At 39.6% G+C, this 12,376-nt stretch overlaps 1 non-coding gene across 1 annotated transcript; it reads right to left on the minus strand.

Moving 5' to 3' along the window:
* Positions 1-234: 234 nt before the first annotated feature.
* On the minus strand, positions 235-306 carry TRNAP-AGG (transfer RNA proline (anticodon AGG)). Its single transcript has one exon. It is a non-coding gene; the product is annotated as a tRNA-Pro (tRNA).
* Positions 307-12,376: the final 12,070 nt, after the last annotated feature.

A 12,376-nucleotide genomic window follows, 5' to 3' on the forward strand; every position in this document is an offset into this window, starting at 1 on the left:
GCCTTCAAAAGAAAAAAAAAGTTGCGGTCGAGTGAATTCCGACTCATAGTGGCGCTATAAACCCAAAAACCAAACCAAACCCATTGCCGTCCAGTCGATTCCGACTCATAGCGACCCTACTGGACAGAGTAGAACCGCCCGATGGTTTCCAAGGAGCGCCTGGAGGATTCCAACTGCCGACTTCTTGGTTAGCAGTTGTAACACTTCATCACTACGCCACCAGCGTTCCAAAAGGGGCTCGTCCGGGATTTGAACCCGGGACCTCTCGCACCCTAAGCGAGAATCATACCCTTAGACCAACGAGCCACTTGGCTTTATATCGCTAAGTCTCTGATAAAGTATTTTCCCTTGAGGACAGGCCATTGTGAAGAACAGAGCACTATTTTAAAGTGCTAACTTTTCCCGCTCCCTTTGCAGGAAGACCAGGAGATTTTTCTCTGAAGGTCAGTGAGAATGTGGTGATGCAACTCAAGGTAAAACTCACAGAAGTCTGAGGCGCCCCCTAAAGCTGGGCCTCCAGGAGTTTTTCTCTCTTAAGCGAGTCTGCTCTCAGTCTCCAGCAATAAACAATTCTCACTCTGGTACCAGCTGCAGTGACCATTTCGACACCTAGTAAGCAGCGATTCTCTGTATCAGCCTGTTCGTTTCTCATTTTCAAGTTGTTGGTTTGATCTCAATTCTCTGATGTATCTATAAAGAGCTGTGAATTTTGCCACTTTTTTCTTGTCTTGAGGGTGGGAGAGATGATTTCCGAGTTCTTTACATGCCAGACTGGAAACCAGAAGTCATTAATTTTTAATCGATTGCTTGATAATGTTTTGGATACATCAGTTCAATAAAGTATATTGTTTAAATTCATATGCTTATTTTTAGTCGTTTAATGTGGCTCCTGGAAAATTGGAAATGGCATAAGTGTCCCTCATTTATGGCTTGCATTATATTTCTGTTAGACAGCACTGGCTAGAGAAGATGGTACCTGAGTAGGTGTTGTCCTGGGAGAACCACTAGGCAGAGAGGACAGAGTAGGACCTACCCACATTTATGTTTCATATCTCACATGGACATGGAAATGTGGTCACATGCATGATCTCCTTCAATCTTTAGAGCATCCATTTTTACATAGCAGTCATTGGACTCATTTTTAAGATAATGAATGAAGGCTAACTACGTTTCGGAAATTACCCTGCGTTTCCCACCTCAATACAATGTAAAAGAATCCTTGCTTATTTAGGCAATAAAACACTCTATGATACTCTGTCCAATTAAGCATTTCTTAAATAAAATGCAGTCGTCTGAGCTGAGATGGGCTGTATGACCTAATGGATAAAGTATCTGCTCCCCAATCTCTGTACAGTCAACGTCCCTATCCTCATGTTGCTTCTCACTTTGTACCAATTTTCCTTTTGCAGCTTGATGTAGTTTCTGAGGTTGAAACACTGTAGGTTATTTTCTCCTGACAGTGTCCCAGTAGTTTCCAGTGGAAAACAGATACCGACTGTGTAAGCAAAACACTCAGAAGTAGACGAAGAAGAAAAAAAAAAAGCACATTACCTGTTACCCTGATAAAGAATGTCAAGAAGGGGTTGATGTTAATTAGAGTGGGAAATATGGAATATTTGTACATGAGTCTTGATGACTTCACTGCCATTTGCTTTCATTGTTCAGAATTCTAGTTTCCTTCTTAAATGTTCAGCAGAATTTTTCATATAGAAATGTTTATTTTTGTTCTTTCCTCAAACAAAAATAATTTGGAAATTTGAAACAGGGGTGTAAGGCTGTAGGGCTGTTAGCAGCAAGAAAATTCAAGATGTTCTTAAAATTGTTTAAAAATTCAAAGATTTTCAACAAATTTCCTTATTCCAGCAATTTAATAATGGAGTGGACTCAAGATTCAAACCCAAGTTTTTTAATCACATAATTTTTCTTGCATACACCACACCAACATTTGTACACCCATACATTATAGTGATTCTTTTTCTACAGGACTTTAAACATTTCTTGCAATTAAAACCATCCCTTCTCCCCCACCTCCCCGTACATAACATGAAAGCAGAAAAGAATCATAAGTATAACCAAAATGCATTTCTTCTAAGTCGATCCCGAATCATAGGGACTCTGTAGGACAGGGTAGAACTGCGTCCTAGGGTTTCCCCTATAATACAGGATACACTTGCCCCTATAGAGTCTCCGCAGCTGTAATCATTATGGAACCTGACTGCCATGTCTCTGTCCCTGTGAGCAGCTGGTGGGTTCAAACTACTGATCTTTCTGTTAGTAGCCAAGCACTTTATAAGTGCACCATCATGTAGTATATTAGAATTTCTTACCCCACAATTTCCATAGTAGAACCATCCCATAGGGTTTTCTAGGCTGCAATATTTACAGGAGCAGTTCTCCAGGTCCTCCTCCTGCAGAGCAGCTAGATAGATTGAACCAGAGACCTTTAGGTTAGCAGCCTAGCTGGTAACCGTTGTGCCACCAGGGCTCCTGGTGTTTTTCCTTTTAATTTTAAATAATATATTCAACACTTCATGGGAGACCATATCAATACGGAAATAAAGGAGAGGATGACAAAAATATATACGTATACAACCTGGTTGAATTTGCTAAAATCAGTAACTAGTATAGTGACATATATAGGAATATATACATGTATATACTGACATATATAGGAATATATACATGTATGTACATTAAAAAAAATTCTCGGCTGCATGGATTTACCACTCTTACTTCTATTACAATCTCCAAGCTGGGATGCAATTGTTATATAAGAAAAGGGATGGTAATAATTATGCAAAGGTCAACAAAACTGCCAAAACTCAGGATTGAACAAGGGACTGTAGAGTCCTCAGGCTGACACTCTCCCAGCCAAGCTATTTCAGCTATTTGAGGAGAGGATTTTTAGTAATCCTTTCAAAGTTCTGTTTTACCTTTTTACTTACAAAGCTCATGTGTTTTTAAATACTGAATCTCATTCAATATTATCTACTCACTCTCCCAAAATTATATGGGCTCTGTTGCCACCCATATCTGAAAAATGCGATCCAATTATTGGGCACCTTTGATGGGTTTGTAGAGGAGGAGGAGGGTGAGGAAGGAGAGAAATAGTTAAAACGGGAACAAGCTTCTGTACCTGGTAACCTCTGGCTGTTCCATGCTCCAAATGCTGCTCAGAAAACAAATGGAATTCCAAAGGAAATGTAAGAGTCTGTTCTTTTTCTCCTCCTTCAGTCCTTCCTTTTTTGTCTTGCTCTTCAGTGACACTGGAAAGAAGTACAGAGGATAATTGAGCACGTTAATGTGGTGGTGGCCTTCTTGCTTCCGAGTAGAAATGGGGAAACATTTAAAGGCAATGCACTGAGTAATTTGTGTATTGCCATATAAATCCACAAAAAGTGTTTTCAAAGGGAGAAAAGAACAGAAATGTTGGGAACTATAAACAGCAGATGAGTTGTATGGTTTCCAACCTCCTCAAGGAAAGGACACACTCCCATTGAGCTACACCTCTCTCACTACTGGAAGGTCATGAAGATCCACCTTGAAATATTACCCCGCATTTCTAAGAAGTCTTTGCAGATCTCGATCTTGGCCAGAGAAATGCTCCACTGTTTCAAATCCCACTGGACCTCCCAATCTGGTTGCATCAGAACAAGCAAGACCAGAAGGAACAGGCTCACTTGTGCTCTATTTTGTGGTTACTGAGGAAAAAAAAAAATAGAAGAATTGAGAGAAATTAAAGACGTCCTTGGACAATCTATTAACCATCTTCATTAACAGACCCTTTTGTGTTCTCAGTTGGGACTCTGTCAATTAAAAGACAGAAGGCTGAGGACCTACCCACTTATTCCTTCTACCCATTCCCGGTCTGACTCCCCACATCAGCCTCAGCTGGCAGTAATATTTAGGATCAATCACTATACGTCAAGGCACATCTTGGCCAAAATCCTCTGACCCAGGAAATAGGGAAGGGCATCTCTCAAGGAATCCTTTCCAAATAGAAAGTTGAGAAAATCATTAGCGTCCATGAAAGTAAAGGTGTGAAAGACAGGGATGAATTGGGAGAATGCTAGACTAAAGCATTAAAAGTACCAGATCCTTTCCCAGGGTTGGAAAGGTCCTCAATTTATGTCAAAATGATGTCTCCTTCCTGCACCAAGTCACCCGACAACAAATACCCTCCAATACTCACTTTCTCAAGTAAATTTTCTAAAGGTTTAAGACTAGGAGAGTTGGAACTGTGTGCCTCCAACCTTCTTTGCCTTCCCCAGTGTTACAAACAATAAGACTAAAGAGCTCAACTATTTATTGAGAGATGTTTGCAAACCACTGTCAGTTCTAGAGAAACTGCTGCAATTACCGCAAAGCCTCTTTTTTTTTTTGGCTTATAGACTGTTTACAATTTTGTGATAAAAGAGAATGTACATTTGGTACAGTAGTTCAGAAGACCAAGTCACAGGGAATACACAAAATCCTAGAGATACAGGTCTTGTGAAAAAGAAACTTTTAGGCTAGATATCTACCATTTTTTACTTCAAAGTGGGCAAGGTCCTTGGGAAAACAAGAAGGAGCATTCTGGAGGGATGAATGAGGTTTATTTACATGGGGATATTTAAGGACAATATAAATGTCCAGAAGTCTTGGAGCACAGTCCAGGCTTTGGGGAATTATTTAATTTATATTTCAGTATTTTAAATCTTTTTTTTTATAATTTTTATTGTGCTTTAAGTGAAAGTTTACAAATCAAGTCAGTCTCTCACACAAAAACACATATACAGCTTGGTATATACTCCCAATTACTCTCCCCCTAATGAGTCAGCCCACTGTCTCCCTCTGCTCTGTCTTTTCGTGTCCATTTCATTAGCTCCTAACTGCCTCTAGTCTATCATCTCCCCTCCAGACAGGGGATACCAACATAGTCTCAGGTGTCCACCTGATCCAAGAAACTCACTCCTTGCCAGCATCCCTCTCCAATCCATTGTCCAGCCTAATCCCTATCTGAAGAGGTGGCTTCAGGAATGCTTCCTGTCCTGGGCCCATAGAACTTCTGGGGGCCATGACCACCGGGGTCCTTCTAGTCTCAGTCAGACCATTAATTCTGGTCTTTTTATGAGAATTTGGGGTCTGCATCCCATTGCTCTCCTGCTCCCTCAGGGGTTCTTTGATGTGTTCCCTGTCAGGGCAGTCACCGGTTATAGCTGGGTGCCATCTAGTTCTTCTCATCTCAGGATGATGTAGTATGTGGTTCACATGGCCCTTTCTGTCTCTTGGACTCATAATTACCTTGTGTCTTGTGTCTTGGTGTTCTTCATTCTCCTTTGATCCAGGTGGGTTGAGACCAGTTGATGCATCTTAGATGGCTGCTTGCTAGTGTTTAAGACCCCAGACGCCACTCTCCAAAGTGGGATGCAGAATGTTAATAGATTTTGTTATGCCAATTGACTTAGATGTCCACTGAAGCCACAGTCCACAAACCCCCGCCCCTGCTAAGCTGGCCTTTGAAGCATTCGGTTTATTCAGGAAACTTCTTTGCTTTTGGTTCAGTCCAGTTGCGCTGACCTCTCCTGCATTGTGTGTTGTCTTTCCCTTCACCTAAAGTACTTCTTATCTACTATCTAATTAGTGAATGCCCCTCTCCCACCCTCCCCTCCTCCCCCTCTCATAACCACAAAAGAGTGTTTTCTTCTGTTTAAACTATTTCTCAAGTTCTTATGATTGTGGTCTTATACAATATTTGTCCTTTTGCAACTGACTAATTTCACTCAGCATAATGCCTTCCAGGTTCTTCCATGTTATGAAATGTCTCACAGATTCCTCACTATTCTTCATTGATGCATAGTATTCCATTGTGTGAATATACCATAATTTATTTATCCATTCATGTGTTGATGGGCACCTTGGTTGCTTCCATCTTTTTGCTATTATAAACAGTGCTGCAATAAAAATGGCTGTGCATATATCTGTTCATGTAAAGGCTCTTATTTCTCTAGGATATATTCTGAGGAGTGGGATTGCTGGATCCTATGGTAGTTCTATTTCTAGCTTTTTAAGGAAGAGCCAAATTGATTTCTGAAGTGGTTGTACCATTTTACACTCCCACCAGCAGTTTATAAGTGTTCCAATCTCTCCACAGCCTCTCCAGTATTTATTATTTTCTGGTTTTTGGATTAATGCCAGCCTTGTTGGAGTGAGATGAAATCTCAGTATAGTTTTGATCTGCATTTTTCTAATGGCTAGTGATCGCGAACATTTTGTTATGTATCTGTTAGCTCCCTGAATGTTTTCTTTAGTGAAGTGTCTCTTCATATCTTTTGCCCATTTTTTAATTGGGTTATTTATCGAGTTTTTGCAGTATCATGTAGATTTGAGAGATCAGGTGCTGATCAGAAATGTCATAGCTAAAAACTTTTTCCCAGTCTGTAGGCAATCTTTTTACTCTTTTGGCGAAGTCTTTGGATGAGCATAGGTGTTTGATTTTTAGGAGCTCCCAGTTATCTACTGTTTCTTCCGCATTCTTAATAACGTTTTGTGTACTGTTTGCGCCATGTATTAGGGCTCCTATCCTTGTCCCTATTTTTTCTTCTGTGATCTTTAGCATTTTAGATTTTATTTTTTGGTCTTTGATCCATTTTGAGTTAGTTTTTGTGCATGGAATGAGGTATGGGTCTTCTTGCATTTTTTTGCAGATGGATATCCAGTTATGCTAACACCATTTGTTGAAAAGACTGTCTTTTCCCCCATTTAACTGTTTTGGGGCCTTTGTCAAATATGAACTGCTCATATGTCAATGGATTTATGTCTGGATTCTCAATTCTGTTCCACTGGTCTATGTATCTCTTGTTGCACAAGTACCAGTCTGTTTTGACTACTGCGGCGGTATAATAGGTTCTATAATCAGGTAAAGTAAGGCCTCCCACTTTGTTCTTCTTTTTCAGTAATGCCTTATTTATGCGGGGCCTCTTTCCCTTCCATATGAAGATGGAGATTTGTTTCTCCATTCATTAAAGAATGTCCGTGGAATTTGGATCGGAATTGCATTAAATGTATAGACCACTTTTGGTAGAATAGACATTTTTATAATGTTAAGTCTTCCTATCCATGAGCAAGGTATGTTCTTCCACTTATGTAAGTCTCTTTTGGTTTCTTGCAGAAGTGTACTGCAGTTTTCTTTGTATAAGTCTTTTACATCTCTGGTAAGATTTATTCCTAAATATTTTATCTTCTTGGGGGCTATTGTAAATGGCATTGATTTGGTGATTTCCTCTTCGATGTTCTTTTTGTTGTGGTAGAGGAATCCAACTGATTTTTGTATGTTTATCTTGTATCCCAATCAATACTTTGCTGAACTATTAGTTTCAGTAGTTTTCTTGAGGATTCATTAGGGTTTTCTGTGTATAAGATCATGTCATCTGCAATAGAGATACTTTTACTTCTTCCTTGCTAATCTGGATGCCCTTTATATCTTTATCTAGCTGAATTGCTCTTGCTAGGACCTCCAACACAATGTCGAATAAGAGTGGTGATAAAGGGCATCCTTGTCTGGTTTCCGATCTCAGTGGGAATGTTTTCAGACTCTCTCCATTTAGGGTGATATTGGCTGTTGGCTTTGTATAAAAGCCCTTTATTATGTTGAGGAATTTTCCTTCTGTTCCTATTGTGCTGAGAGTTTTCATCACGAATGGGTGTTGAACTTTGTCAAATGCCTTTTCTGCATCAATTGATAAAATCGTGTGATTCTTGTCTTTAGTTTTATTTATGTGGTGGATTCCATCAATTCTTCTTCTAATGTTGAACCATCCCTGCATACATGGTATGAATCCCACTTGGTCATGGTGAAATACTTTTTGATATGTTGTTGAATTCTATTGGCTAGAATTTTGTTGAGGATTTTTGAATCTACGTTCCTGAGGGATATAGTTCTCTAATTTTCTTTTCTTGTGGCATCTACCTGGTTTTGGTATCAGGGATATGGTGGCTTCATAGAATGAGTTTGGGAGTATTCCATCCTTTTCTATGCTCTGAAATACCTTTAGTAGTAGTGGTGGTAACTCTTCTCTGAACATTTGGTAGAACTCTGCAGTGAAGCCGTCCAGACCAGGGCTTTTTTTTGTTGGGAGTATTTTAATTACCTTTTCAATCTCTTCTTTTGTTATGGGTCTATTTAGTTGTTGTACCTCTGTTTGTGTTAGTTTAGGTAGGTAGTGTGTTTCTAGGAATTCATCCATTTCTTCTAGGTTTTCAAATTTGTTAGAGTACAGTTTTTCATATTAATGTGATTTGATTCTTTTAATTTCAGTTGGGTCTGTTGTAATATCGCCCATCTCATTTCAGGTTATTTGATTCCTCTCCTGTTTTTCCTTTGTCAGTTTGGCCAGTGGTTTGTCAATTTTGTTGAGTTTTTCAAAAAACCAGCTTTTGGTCTTGTTGATTCTTTCAATCGTTTTTCTGTTTTCTATTTCACTTAGTTCAGCTCTAATTTTTATTATTTGTTTTCTTCTGGTGCCTGTGGGTCTCTTTTTTTGCTCTCTTTCTATTTGTACAAGTTGTAGGGATAATCCTTTGATTTTGGCCCTTTCTTCTTTTTGGATGTGTGCATTTATTGATATAAATTGGCCTCTGAGCACCGCTTTTGCTGTGTCCCAAAGGTTCTGATAGAAAGTGTTTTCATTCTCATTGGATTCTCTGAATTTCTTTATACCATCCTTAATGTCTTCTATAATCCAGTCTTTTTTGAGCAGGGTATTGTTTAGTTTCCAAGTGTTTGATTTCTTTTCTCTGCTTTTCTTGTTACTGATTTCCACTCTTATGGCCTTATGATCAGAGAAGATGCTTCGTAACATTTCACTGTTTTGGATTCTGAAAAGGCCTGCTTTATGACTTAATACATGGTCTGTTCTAGACAATGTTCCATGTGTACTGGAAAAGAAAGTGTAGTTGGTTGCTGTTGGGTGGAATGTTCTGTATATGTCTATGCGGTCAAGTTGGTTGATTGTGGCATTTAGATCTTCCGTGTCTTTATTGAGCTTCTTTCTGGATGTCCTGTCCTTCACCGAAAATGGTGTGATGAAGCCTCCTACTATTATTGCGGAGCTGTCTATCTCAGTTTTCCATGCTGATAGAGTTTGTTTTATGTATCTTGCAGCCCTGTCACTGGGTGCATAAATATTTAATATGGTTATATCATCTTGGTGTATTGTCCCTTTAATCATTATATAGTGTCCTTCCTTATTCATTATGATGGATTTAACTTTAATGTCAATTTTGTCAGAAATTAATATTGCCACTCCTGTTCTTTTTTGATTGTTGCTTGCTTGATATATTTTTTTCCATCCTTTGAGTTTTAGTTTGTTTGTGTCTCTAAGCCTAAGGTGTGTCTCTAGGAGGCAGCATATAGACGGATCTTGTTTTTGAATCCATTCTGTCACTCTCTCTCTCTTTATTGGTGCATTCAGTCCATTTACATTCAGTGTAATTATGGATAGGTATGAAGTTAGTGCTATCACTTTGGTGTCTTTTTTTGTGTGTTGTTGACAGTTTCTTTTTCCCACTTAATTTAATGTGCTGAGTAGAGTATCTTTATATATTGTCCTTTCCTCATATTTGTTGTTGTTGATTTTGTTTCTGCTGAGTCTCTATTTTTTTCTTGTATTTTATTTTGATGAGTAGGAGAGTTTGTCTCTTTTGTGGTTACCTTATTATTTACCGCTCTTTTTCTAAATTTAAAACTAACTTTTATTTTTTTGTATTGCCTTATCTTCCTCTCCATATGGAAGGTGTATGATTACATTTCTTTGTCCCTCTTTATTATTTACATGTTGTCTTCTTTTATATAATACCATTGCTGTTACCCTGTTTTGAGCTTTTTTTTTTTTTTAAATAGTTTTCCTTTGTTTGTTTTGGATTTCCCTGTCTGGGTTGACTTCTGATTGCTCTGCCCAGAGTTCTAGTCTTCGGTTGATACCTGATATTATTGATTTTCTAACCAAAGAACTCCATTTAGTATTTCTTGTTGTTTTGGTTTGGTTTTTATGGATTTCCTCAACTTGTGTTTATCTGGAAACGTCTTAATTTCACCTTCATATTTAAGAGACAGTTTTGATGGATATATGATTCTTGGCAGGCAATTTTTTTCCTTCAATTTTTTAAATCTGTCATCCCATTGCCTTCTTGCCTGCATAGTTTCTGCCATGTGGTCCAAGCTTATTCTTATTGGCTCTCCTGTGTAGGTGGCTTTTTGTTTATCCCTCGCTGCTCTTATAATTATCTCTTTATCTTTGGTTTTGGCAAGTTTGATTATAATATGTCTTGGTGACTTTCTTTTAAGATAGACCTTATGTGGAGTTCGATGAGCATCTTGGATAGATATCTCCATCTTTCACAATATCAGGGAGGTTTTCTGCCAACAAATCTTGAACGATTGTCTCTATATTTTTTTATCCCTCCGTGTCCTGGTGCTCCAGTCACTCATAGGTTATTTCTCTTGACAGAGTCCCACATGATTCTTAAGTTTTCTTCATTTTTTAAAAATTCTTTTATCTGATTTTCTTCAAATATATTAGTGCCAAGTGATTTATCTTTGAGTTCAAAACTTCTAGCTTCTACTTGCTCAGTTCTGCTCCTCTGACTTTCTATTGAGTTGTCTAATTCTAAAATTTTAATGTTAATCTTTTGAATTTCTGATTGCTGTCTGTCTATGGATTTGGCTAGCTTATTGAACTTTTCATTATGTTCCTAAATAATCTTTCTAATTTCTTCAATTGCTTTATCGTGTGTTCCTTGGCTTGTTCTGTGTATTGCCCCATTTCCTTCCTGATGTCTGAAGGGTTCCGTATATTAAACTTTTGTATTCTGGCTCTGGTAATTCCAGGAATGCACTTTCATCTAGAATACCCCTGGATTCTTTGTTTTGAGAGCCTGTTGAGGTGATCATGGCCTGTTTCTTTATGTGACTAGATATTGACTGTTCTCTCCAAGCCATCTATAAGTTATTGTATTAGTTTATGCTTGCTTACAGTGTTGTAGCTACTTGCTTTGTTTTGTTTTGGTATACCTCCCTGGGTTGCTTGAGTGAGGTAGCTTGATTATTTTCACCTTTGGAGCTCTGATGGCCTGTCCCCAGCTGGCTAGAGCTGTTATCAGGTATATAAGTCTAGGAGTCCATTCAGTTTTTTTGTATGAATTCAACTCAGGTTTCCAGGTAGCTGATCATCAAGTGTGTGGTACAGGCTCTGTCCTACAGTCTTAGAGGGGCAGGGGTGATTGACGTATATAGCGGTATCTGATTGCAGCAGGGGGTCACACTCTGAACAGGGCAGGGAGCTGAGAACCGACCCCCGAGTCTCTCTGAGAAAGATGCATCCCTATTCCCTAGAGCGTGCAGGTGGGTGGGTTTTGCAGAGGGACCATGGGCACCCAAAGGTTTTGATTGTGAGGATTGGAAGGTACCAGTCCTGTTTAGACCCCTGTCGTAGATGGCTGGGTGACCTGAGTGAAGCGACCAGTCCTTAGGTCCCTGATGTGCTTAGGTGAGGACCTTGCTTGATAGACAAAGCAATGTCAAACTTCAAACACCCACCTCTCCACCGCACAGCTGAAATGGCTGGAGTTTGCCAACAAGGGCCTATTTTCCCAAAATATGCCCATACAAGTCCAGGCAAAAGGGAAAGGTGCTCAGGATCTACGGACAGTTTATGCCTTGAAAGGAGCCGGTTCTATCCTGAGCTCTCCTGGTGAGCAGAGCTAGCAAATTATCTTTTCCTCCAGTTGCAAATTTTTTCCTTCCCTAAGGCCAGGAGGATGGCTCTATGTGCTCAACAGGGCCTACCTCAGGCCCGGGATTCCACTGCTGGAGCTGGCTTGGCGGTGGGGGCGGAGGGTGTTGGTAAAATATATGGAAGTACTTACCTTTTGCCTGGAGTGCCCTTCTTCTGAGGTTCCAGAGGTGTGAGTAGGCTGTGTGGCTGGCTGCTTTGCCCTGAGGAAACTGAAGCCAAAGGCTAGTACCAGCCTGCCACCGCAGCTACTGGAATGGTGCTTAAGGGCTTCCCACAATTCAGGTCTGGTAACTCCTCTCAGCTTCTGAGCAGTCTCTTCCACCGCGTTCCCCTCAGTTTGTTTTCTAAGCTTGCCTTTGAAGCTCAGGGCTCCCAGCTTCTCACAAATATACTCCTTTCACTTGTTTTTTGGGGTCTTCCTTGCAAAGAGGGCTGGCCAGAAGACTCTGTGTATTCAGCCATCTTGGCCCCACCTCCTATAGAGACATTTTTGGAACCAAAAAGCATTGGAAAGGCACGAGCAGTGGAGTGGAAATTCCTAGAAGCTTACTGGTCATACAAACCAGATGTGATAAGATTGACCATGAAGAAACAGAGGCAGT

Source organism: Elephas maximus, chromosome 1, assembly GCF_024166365.1.
Source record: "Elephas maximus indicus isolate mEleMax1 chromosome 1, mEleMax1 primary haplotype, whole genome shotgun sequence".
NCBI lineage: Eukaryota > Metazoa > Chordata > Mammalia > Proboscidea > Elephantidae > Elephas > Elephas maximus.